Source organism: Chionomys nivalis, chromosome 3 (assembly GCF_950005125.1).
Source record: "Chionomys nivalis chromosome 3, mChiNiv1.1, whole genome shotgun sequence".
Taxonomy (NCBI): Eukaryota; Metazoa; Chordata; class Mammalia; order Rodentia; family Cricetidae; genus Chionomys; species Chionomys nivalis.
Window position 1 is genome coordinate 95,557,895 of NC_080088.1, and position 12,063 is coordinate 95,569,957.

A 12,063-nucleotide genomic window follows, 5' to 3' on the forward strand; every position below is an offset into this window, starting at 1 on the left:
GAACAAAAAGTAGGAAGTACTCTACAACATATGGCCACAGGAGATCACTTCCTACGTTTATCCCCAGCAGCACAGACATTAAGGACAACATTGAATAAATGGGACCTCCTGAAACTGAGAAGCTTCTGTAAAGCAAAGGACACTATCACTAAGACAAATAGGCAACCCGCTGACTGGGGGAAGATCTTCACCAACCCTGCAACAGACAAAGGTCTGATCTCCAAAATAAATAAAGAACTCAAGAAACTAGACTTTAAAATGCTAATTAACCCAATTAAAAAATGGGGAACTGAACTGAACAGAGAATTCTCAACAGAAGAAATTCAAATGGCCAAAAGACACTTAAGATCATGCTCAACCTCCTTAGCGATAAGGGAAATGCAAATTAAAACAACTTTGAGATACCAACTTACACCTGTCAGGATGGCTAAAATCAAAAACATCAATGATAGCCTTTGCTGGAGAGGTTGTGGAGTAAGGGGTACACTCATCCATTGCTGGTGGGAATGCAAACTTGTGCAACCACTTTGGAAATCAGTGTGGCGATTTCTCAGGAAATTTGGGATCAACCTACCCCAAGATCCAGTAATACCACTCTTGGGAATATACCCAAGTGATGCTCTATCATATGACAAAAGCATTTGTTCAACTATGTTCATAGCAGCATTGTTTGTAATAGCCAGAACCTGGAAACAACCTAGATGCCCTTCAATGGAAGAATGGATGAAGAAAGTGTGGAATATATACATATTAGAGTACTACTCAGCGGTAAAACACAATGACATCGTGAATTTTGCATGCAAATGGATGGAAATAGAAAACACTATCTTGAGTGAGGTATCCCAGACCAAAAAGAGGAACATGGGTTGTACTCACTCATGATTGGTTTCTAGCCATAAATAAGGGACATTGAACATATAATTTGTGATCCTAGAGAAGCTAAATAAGAAGGTGAACCCAAAGAAAAACGTATAGTCATCCGCCTGGATAGGGGAAGTAGACTAGATGCCGGGCAAAAACTGGGAACTTGCGGGTGAGGTGGCATGGGGCTAAGGGGAAATAGGGTGAGAAATGTGAGAAGGGGAGGATGGGGGGAGTTTGGGGGGTAATGGGGTGGTTGGGAAATAGGAAGGGTGGATATGGGAGCAGAAAAATATATATCTTAATTAAGGGAGCCATCTTAGGGTTGGCAAGAGACTTGACTCTAGAGGGGCTCGCAGGTGTCCAGGGAGAGGTCCCCAGCTAGTACCTTGGGCAACTGAGGAGAGGTAACCTGAAATGACCCTATCCTATACTGATGAATATCTTGCATATCACCTTAGAACCTTCATCTGGCGATGGATTGAGATAGAGACAGAGACCCAATTTGGAGCAACGGACTGAGTTCTTAAGATCTAAAAGAGGAGCAAAAGGAGGGAGAACATGAGCAAGGAAATCAGGACCATGAGGGGTGCACCCAACCACTGAGACAGTGGGACCGATCTATTGGGAGCTCACCAAGGCCAGCTGGACTGCGACTGAATAAGCATGGGTTGAAACTGGACTCTCTGAACATGGCGGACAATGAAGGCTTATGAGAAGCCAAGGACAATGGCACTAGGTTTTGATCCTAATACATGAACTGGCTTTGTGGGAGCTTAGCCTGTTTGGATGCTCACCTTCCTCGACCTAAATAGAAGTGGGAGGACCTTGGTCTTCCCGCAGGGCAGGGAATTTGGACTGCTTTTCAGTATTGAGAGGGAGGGGGAATGGAGTGGGGGGACGGAGAGAGGATTGGGGAGAAGCCGAGGGAAGTGGGGGAGGGGGGAATGTGTTGGAGGAGGGGGAGGGAAATGGGAAACGGGGAGGAGGAAAAAATCTTAATTAAAAAAGAATAAAATAAAATAAAGAAAAAAAGAATTCTTGTTGTTAACCATTATACTGTGTTAAGCTGGTACTTCTAGATAATTGTAATTTTCTTTACACACCAATCACACAGCCAAATATCCTTTTAAACAAGGAGAAAAATAAGCAGTTGAAGACATAGCCTAAACAAGAAATGCAGGTGACAGACTGGATATCAACATGCAGTGAAGTAAAATTAGACCATTATCCTCCACCTTGCATAGGAATCAATTCAAAACAGTTCACAATCCTAAGCTTAGAACATGAAACATTGAAAGTTATAGAAGAACACACACCTAACAATTGTCAAGACATTGGTTTAGGCAAGAACTTACTGAAGAGAATGCCAGTGTCACACAAATTAACTTCAGGAATCAAAAGGTGGTACCACACAAAATGAAGATGCAAATGTGGAAAAGAAAAATTATTTTGTAGAGCAAGGAAAACTATAACCAGAACACCATATGATGAGAGAAAACGCTTTCCATTTGTTCTTTAGATTTTAGGCTAATGTAGAAAGGTTTCAATTAACTGAAGAAATTGTAAATCAAGGAAATAACGCCTCCAACCAACAATGAGTAATGACATGAGCAGATCCTGTACAAAAGAAAAACACATACACCTAGCACCTACTTAAAAGGTTTTCAACATCACTGATCATCAGGAAAAACCAAAACTAAAAAAGAACTAAGCATTGATTGTTTTCAGTATTTTAGATATGCATTGGCTCCACCCAAGGCCTTGGGCTGTCTGAGCTGAAAGAGGCAGTGCTTCTTGTTTGACTATGTGATGTCTTATGAGGAAGAAGGGAGAATGGTTGGTCTTTCTTGGGTGGTGAAGACTAGGAGAGGTGGCATAAAGCAGCATGTGATTGGTTCTCAGCTTTCCAAAGACTTTGAAACTTGATTTACCATGTCCTGTATTCATGAGTGTATTACCCCCTTTCATATTTAAAAATTCTTAATACCCCTTAAACAGACACATATGGATTTATTATAACAAGTGGCCTTGTTACCTATCAACCTCTGCAGCTGTTGGTGAGTTTGGATCCCTGAGACACAAGATCCCCACCCCACAGCTTCCTGCCCTCCAAGTAGTTTCAGCCCCCACCACATGTTCCCTTAGCCACCTCTGTTTGCTACAGGAGTCGCTTGCTAGCTTCTGCACTAGGTGCATTGAACTCTGGGTCCAGCCTGACCCATCTTATTTATTTATTTATTTATTTATTTATTTATTTATTTGGCAAAAAGGAGACCTGGCACTCACTCTGTTCTGGCACCAGCCCTACAGCTCCCATCTCCCATCTCCAGCTTGGACAAGATCTTGCACCCATGAGCTGCTCTGCCCCTGAGGCCAGCAGTGATGTGCATGCCCTTTCACAGCCCTACCAAATTTCGAAGTTGGAACAATGCCTGTGGTAAATTGGCCTGAAGGCCTGAAGAGTTCACATTCCAGCTTCCAGCGTACCCTGTGGAAGTCACTGTTAATTCTGCCTCCCGACTCCACTTAAGCACCAGACAGATCTGCTCAGGTTTTTGGAGCACCACGCGAGTTGAGGACTTCTAAAATCGTTTAGTGTACTGCTTCATTAGTATATATAATCTGTTGTGCTCTCTGTAGTTCTGCCTAGTACTTGGGGGTACCAGGTGCAAGTTTGCTTGGGTGAGTCTCTAATTTACAGGAACCCACTCTGGGAGCCTGAGTCAGTCTTATCTGACCTGGTCTGGTGGTACATCTGCGGCTCCTGCTGGTCAAGCCTTGTCATTACAGTCTAAAAATAATTAGGACACCTATAACAGTCTCCAGAGGATTTTTTTTTTTCTGAGATCATAAAGAAATTTAAAACCTTTTTTGTTTCTATTATGGATGGAATTTTAGAAGAGATATACGACCTACCTTGTACGTATACATTTTTAGCTATAGTTACTATTAGTCTGGAAATTCATATCATATCCTTAAAAATGATTTGCTATCAGTGCCAAGAGTGAGAAACTTACTGAAATGGTACAGACTTTACAAAGTGGTAATGGGGGATTAGCCAAAAGGATTCATTCAATTGGAAAATGATAATAATAAATTGGCAGGCAAAGTTCATTCCTTGGAACATGGAAATGATAAATTAGCAGATAAAATTCAATCCGTGTCAAATGGTTATGAAAAACTGGCAGATAAAACATTGCTTTGGGAAGACAATCTGAATGCCACACAGGTAATATCTAAGGATGAAAGGTATCATTGATGAATAAAATGAAATTTTTAGAATTATATGCAAATGATGAAAAGAAGAAATGGATTGATCTAATGAAATCACTGGAATCATTCATGTTCAGAATTTCAGACCCTACAAAAAGTGGTGAAAAATAGATTTCAAGCTTGAGAAGAACTTATTATAATGATAAAAAGAGCATTAAGGCACCAATGAAAGGGATTAGAGGGAGCTTAACCTCTGTACAACCTTACAGAGTCGGAGATGGCCCGCCTAAAGTCATAAGTTCACTTCTTGCTATGATCTATTCTGTTATTATTGTGTAAAGTCAGCTAATGTTAATAGTCTTGAAGGATATGCAGATTATATATGAGAGTCTATACATATGAAAGATTTCAATGATATTAAGGAAGCAATAGTGTCCTATTACATATTCAGTATATGTAACGCAGATGCTGAATACCTGGTCTTCTAGGAACAGAATCACTCTAAATTGCTAGAATCAACTAGTCTCAGCAGTATTAGAATATAGTCATCAGTTATCATGGAAAAACTGGTTGAGAGAAGAAGCTACGGCCCTTGAATAGCAAGATAAGTTTAGATGTTTTGAGATTTCTCATCTCCTTGGTGAGGGCTGTTTTACTAACATAAATAAACAGACTACCTTAGATGAGCACGCATTGCTCACATACTATAAGGGAGCCTTAAATGATTGAGATAAAATTCAAGAATCAGAAAATAATTGAGCCATTTACTAAAGTCATACAAGACTCAAAAGAACCCTTCACTGACTTTTTTTTGCAGAGATTCACTAAAGATGTAAATGGAGCAATATCAGATCAAGTCAGATGACTACTAGTTGAATATTTCACTTTTTAAAATGCTAATTTAAAATAAAAAATAATTGTGCCTTTAAAGGTCAGATCAGCACCCATGGAAGAATGAATTCAACACAGTCAATATTGAGTCTCAAAAGTATAGCAATGAGGCTTTTCAAAGGCCTGAAGAGATATCAAAATGTCAAATGTTATAAATGTGGTAAACAAGGACATCTAATAAGAAATTGTACATAGAGTGGTACTAGACATGATGTTTTTCTAGGAATGACCCAGATAGAAGACCCCAAACTTTTGGATTATGCAGAAGATATTGCAAAGGCCGACATTGGAAGAATGAATACAGGTCCATAAGATACAAACAAAGCAACCATTTACCATGGGGAAATTCCTTGGGGGGGCTCTTACAGACCCCCATATTTATTGTGGTCCAGTCATTCCCAGTCACTGTGGAGGAAACTCCTCCCCAGAACCATTAGAGGATCCAGTGCCTATTGTAAAAAGCCATTCCACTCTGGATGATAGAATATCTTTGGAGGATGAATAAAAAATTCCAAGAAGAATCATAAAATGTATATTTTTGCAGACTTCTATAAATTATCAAAGGCCAATAAATAACATTATAATTGAGGGGCTATTAGACACAGGTGTGTGTGTGTGTAAGAGAGAGAGAGAGAGAGAGAGAGAGAGAGAGAGAGACTATTATTATCACAGAATCATAGCATCCAATTTGACCTCTTCAGGAAGTAGATGTTCAATTCCTAGGATTGGAACCTTATCTCAACAAGAGTAAAACAAATCATGAGATGGGTTGACTGCATGGGGCCAGAAGTCCAGAAAGAAAGGTTGAAGCCATATGTGGCTAATGTAGCAGTGAGTCCATGGATCTGTGATCTGGTACAGTAATGTAATACCCAGATTAATATTTCTCCAAGCTCAGAAGTATACCATAAACCAATTTATGTTTCTGGGAATAATATTATAAGACAGTATAAAAAGCCACTGACCATTCAGGCTGTACAAATACAGGGTATAACAGTTGTTGAACTGTCAGAAGTAAGGTACCAACAGCCTTGCCCTTGAAATGGCTAACTGACAAACCTGTCTGGGTTGAACAGTGGCCTCTGACATCAGAGAAACCAAAGGCTTTAGAGCAGCCAGTACAGGAACAACTAAATTCCTGACATATTAAAGAATCTACCAGCCCTTGATTAAAAAGAAATTTGGAAAATGGAGAACACTAAAAAACTTGAGAGTCATTCAGTCAGTGGGCTCTCTACAGCCTGGAATGCCTTTGTCTTTTCTGTTACCTAAAGAATGGCCTATTATACTTATTGGCTTAAAAGACTGTTTCTTCACTATGCATCTACAAGAAAAGGATAGGAAAAAATTTTTCCTTCACAGTACTAACTTATAATAATTCTTAGCCAGTTAAGAGATTTCAATGGAAGATTCTTCCACAGTGAGCTTTAAATAACACTACCCTGTGCCAATATTTTGTGTAAAATCTGTTGGAAATAGTTCATGTATAGTTTCCACAATCTATAATTTACTCTTATATGGATAATATCTATCTTATCAGCTGATTCAAAGGTAGACACTTTAGAAAAATGTGTGAAAAAGTAACGGAAGGTTTTCATTGCTCGGGATTACAAGTTGCTCCCCCCTCCCCGAACAAAGAAGAGATTCTAGCAATTACTTAGCATATAAAATAGGTCTACAAAAAAAATTAAACCCCAAAAGGTACAAATCAGGAAAGATCAGTTGTTGACTCTTAATGACTTTCAAAGTTTGCCAGTAGTCATTTCCAATTCACAGACCATTATTGGGATAGAACCTTATAAACTAAGTAATTTGTTCAGTACTCTAGAAGGGGACAAGTACTTAAATAGTCCAAGATAATTATTAGCTAAAGCTGAAAAAGAATTGCTTCGATGAAAAAGAAACTACAGAACGCACATGTGGATCCTGTGGATCCAATGTTTAACAGCATTCTGGTTATATTACCCTCCAGAAAATGCCCTAGAGGGATTTTAAAGCAGAGGGAAGGCATATTGGAGTGGATATTTCTACCACATAAACAGAGTAAGAAATTAAAGACATATGTGGAAAAGATTTCAATTTTGATTTTAAAGGAAAATTTAGACTTTGTTAATTGACAGGAATGGACTTATCAGAAATTATAACTAATATAATTCTAACTTTAACTAATGAGTACATTTCCTTTTTATGTAAAGATAAAGAATATGGCAAAGAGCTTGCAATCTTTGTTTGGGGAGGGGGAGAGATGAACAACAGTTATCCTAAGAGAAAGAGTATTAAATTCTTAAAAAGAACCAGTTGGGTTCTTCCATGCACTGTAAAGAGAACATCAATCTTTGAAGTCCCTGTGTTCTATACTGGTGCAACTAAATCAGGAAAGGCAGGATATGTATCAGGAAACTTTAGCAAATTAGTTAAATGCCCTTATAATTTGTGCAAAAGTTGGAATTGTATGCCATTCTCATGGTACTAATTGATTTTACAAAACCTCTCTACATAGTTACTGACTCTCAATGTACAGGAAGAGTTGTTTTATATATTTTAACTGCTGAATTTATTCTTGATAAAATAAAATTAACTTCATTATTTATACAATTACAGGAAATAATAGGAATAGGAATCATCTCACTTATATACTACACATCAGATTCCATATGGATCTGCAAGGTCCTCTAGCACAAGGTAATGATGAAATTGATCTCTTATTAATATGAGGTTTCACAATTCCATAAAGTCACCATGTTAACAGCATATATTTGAAAAAGGATTTTTCCATCACATGGCAACAAGCCAAGGGAACTGTAAAAAAAATGTCCTATATGTTCCTTCTATAACCAAACTCCATTACCTGCAGGGAGTAACCCTAAAAGAAATGAAATTTGGAAAGTGGATATGTTTCATTTTTCAGAATTTATTTGGAAAACTTAAATATGTATCATACTATAGATTGTTTTCAGGATTTCAGTGGGAAACTGCTTTGAGTTCTGAAAAGGCTGATTTTGTAATTACATGCCTATTAGAAATCATGACCATTATAGGTATGCCTTTATAAATTAAGACTGACAGTGTTTCAGTATATGTCTCCAGTAAAATAAAACCATTTTCTGCATATTATAATTTTAAGTGTTTTACAGGTATTCCACACACTCCTATAGGACAAGCCATCATTGAAAGATCTAATCACACCTTTAAAAATGTTTAATACATAAAAAGAGAGCAATAGCTCCACAATTTTATGTTAAATTCTGCCTATCTGTGACCTCACTGTATAGACTCTTGTTCTCAATATTTTTTCCCAAGGAAACAGAAATTGATATGTACTGATATGCTGACTAAATAATATATATAACTGGAGGCATATGTGAATATGTATATTTATGGTTGTGTATGAGTGAATAATGTATATTTATGTGTTTACATATGTATGTTTATGTATGTTCATGTGTAAATGTCTGTATTTGTGTAGGTGCCCATATAAATTTGTGTACTTATGTATGTATATGTGTGAATATGTGTGTGTGTCTGTTGAATAAGCCCATGACCTGGCTTTTTCCTCCATGACATAGTTATGGAACCTAGTCAGCTCTGCTGGTCTCTACATGCCCTTTGCTTGTGGGATTTTGGTGATCATTCTATCTCCCTAATCACTAATACAGCAGAAGTATTCAGTTGGATGTGAATCAACTTTTGGCCATGTTAAGACTAATAAGCTATGATTTTGCTGGCTAAAGTATTCCAAAAGTGATCCACGATATGAACAAGATGAAGATAGGGCATCAACAACAGACTAAAGGCAATTCTATTCGGGTTAAACCTGATAAACCAATGACTTTATTGGTTCTGGAGAATGGGCCAAGAGAACCTTATAGGAGGAAATGGTCACTCAAATTTACCCACATCAATGAAGAGTTCAAACCTGCAGGGATAGTGACTAATAAATATTCTCACCCCCAGAACTCCCTGTAAGACTTGTTCCCCACAAGCAATTATTAAGTACTTTAGTAACCCTGGGGAGGAGCCTTGGGAAACCTGTAACTTATGAGTTCCTGAGTTTTGGTGGATTCATAGGTCTCTTGAGTCTTCTTGGCAACCTCCCTAAGTCTTATGAGTTTTCTTTCTCCCTCAAGAAGGGAAGTTGTAATTTGGAGGAAATAGCCACACAACATATGAACTCATTTATCTTGTCACTGACACATTTTCTGTGTCTGTTCAGCCTGAACAACAGATAAGCTGGCAAACACAGTCTCAAATTTCTAAAAACACAGTGGAATTAAGACATACAAGCTGCAATTGTGTATTTTTCTCTTCTGTTTTTGTTGGCAGTCATTTTGTAGAAATCAAAATGCTCCCTATCTGCATGCCTTTTAAACTCCCATAGTTGTCTGACACTGGCATAAGAAGGAGATATTTCATTGGTTAAAATTTACTGACTTGTACAAATCTCTTCTCATTCTAATTCTTTTTCCAGGAGATTTTGAACACCTTGAAAGATTTGTCACCTTTGAGTGCTGTCCTACTTAAGCCTTCTCCACCATAGCTGTTCCTGATGAGTATAAAACACAAACCCACCTTATTAATGCTTGGTTCAGTGCCTGATATCTGAATGTTGTCTGTATGTGTGCTTGTGCTTGTGTGTGTGTGTGTGTGTGTGTGTGTGTGTGTGTGAGTGAGTGTGTGGTGCCATATATGGACTAGAAGCTACAAAAGCCCCTTCCCTCAAGATCATCCTTCCAATGAAATGAGATAGCTACATAAATGGACTTGATATATGAAGCTAGAATAGAGCCACAGAAAAATAATATTAAGTGTTCACAAAACTCTGACATATTTCTGTCACCTTTCAACTATTTGGTGCTATTAAACACAGGGTCATGCTGCTGCTCCCAGTTTTCATGTTTAGAAACAGCTTTGATGTCTTCTAGTGGCTTTCTAAATTGTTATTTTTTTCTTTTCTTTTTGTGTATATTAGTGTGTGTGCATATCCATCAATATGAGTGTGGCATAAGTGCATATGTGTGCACAGATGTGTAAGTTGGTGTCCTGCTCTGTCACACTCTGCATTATTCCTTTGAGACACAGTCCTTCATTGAAAATTGAGCTTGATTGGCAGCCACAAAGTCCTAGTCATATCCTGTTTCCACACCTCACAGTGCTTGGGTTACAAAGTTTACATGGCTCTACTTAGCATTTTACATTTGTGGGTGCTACATATTTCAACTCAGATTCTTGTGCTTGTGTAGTAAGTGCTCTTAGCACTGAACTGCCTCTCCAGCTTATCACCATGAAGAGTCATATATAAAGCTAATAATAGGAAGATTATCAATCCCTTTTTGATTTGCATGTTACCAGAGGAGAAAATTAATCACCCACATTACCCAGTTATAAATCTTGCTACCTAGAACTGATTCCAGTCCTGTCTGTAAGATATACTGTCTAAATAGCAGCAAAGATGTTACAGGGTAATGTTTAAGTCCTACTCAATGAGATGGAACCAATAACTGACACTACCAAAGTGGCCAATACCCTGGGCCTAGGGGAAAAACCTACCACTCTTCTAAAGAAACAGCAGAATATTGGCTGCAAGAGACATTTTGATATTCCCCTATATTAGTGCTAACACTCAGTCCTCATCAGAAACACTTCTTGCAATACTTGGTGATTTACAAAGAAATTTACAAGTGGACAACTGCACAATGTGTGGAGGGTGAGAGACTTGGAATCACTCAGCCCTAAATGGGATGTCTCTAGTCACACAGAGTGCAAAGGTCACCTGGCTAAAAAGTACATTGTCCATGTCAGTCTTCTAGGCAGATAACTGGTTTTGCATTCCTTTCCTTGAAGGAACAAACTTGTGTGCTTAACATTCCAGGTTCTCCTAGCTCATGTCTGTGAACACAAAGATTTCTGTGCTCTCTACATGGGCATGGATTCAACCCTAACCAATAAGAAATATACAATTGATACCTGATGGCAAAGCAAAAAATCATTTCCTCCCTTGGGGTGTCATTGGCTATATCAACCATATCCCAGGGCAGATCCCATGCCCAGGAGTAGTTGAACACCAGAAAATGTACTTCATGTTTCTTTTGTGTGTGATTTTTGTTTTGGTATTTTTTATCTTTGTCTTATTGATTTTTATTTCAAGAAGTTATGTTTTGGATTTTCCCCTTTCTCCATTTTTTTTCTATTGTGAAAGGGATGTTTTAATTTAACATTTTGTTTTGACTGAAATATCCATTTTTTATCACATCGTTTTTTCCATTCAAAAATTTATACTTCCCCCCCCTCCCATTCCCCTCCCATTCCCCTCCCATTCCCCCACTCACCCTCCTCACTCCTCCTCCCTCCTTAAGAGAGGGCAGGGAACCCTGCCCCGTGGGAAGTCCAAGGCCCTCCCCATTACATCCAGGCCTAGGAAGCTTTGCATTCAAATAAACTAGGATCCCAAAAAGCCAGTACATGCAGTAGAAACAAATCCCAGTGCCTTTCTCAATGGCTTCTCAGTCATCCCCTATTGTCAGCCACATTCAGAGAGTCTGGTTTGATCGCATGCTCATTCAGTCCCAGTCCAGCTAGATTTGGTAAGCTCCCATTAGAACAGGCACACTGTCTCAATGGGTGGAACAACCCCTTGCGGTTCAGACTTCCTTGCTCATATTCTCCCTCCTTCTGCTCTTCAACTGGACCTTGGGAGTTCAGTCCAGTGCTCTGATGTGGGTCTCTGTCTCTATTTCCATCGGTTGCTGGACGAAGATTCTATGGTTCTATTTGAGATAATCATCAGTGTGATAGTGGAGCAAGGCCAGTTCAGGCACCCTTTGCTCAACTGCCCAAGGACCTAGCTGGGGACATCCCCATGAACACCTAGGATCCCCTCTAGAGCCAAGTCTCTTGCCAACCCTAAAATGGCTCCCTCAATGTAGATATCTTCTTCCCTGCTCTATATTCGCCTTTCCTCCATCTCCACCCCACCACTCCCCCAAGCTCTCTCCAGTCTTTCCTTTCTCCATTCTCTCTCCCCCTTTCCCCTTCCCCGAACCTTACTCCCACTCTTATCCCCACCCCCATGATCCCAACTTTTGCCCGGCAATCTTG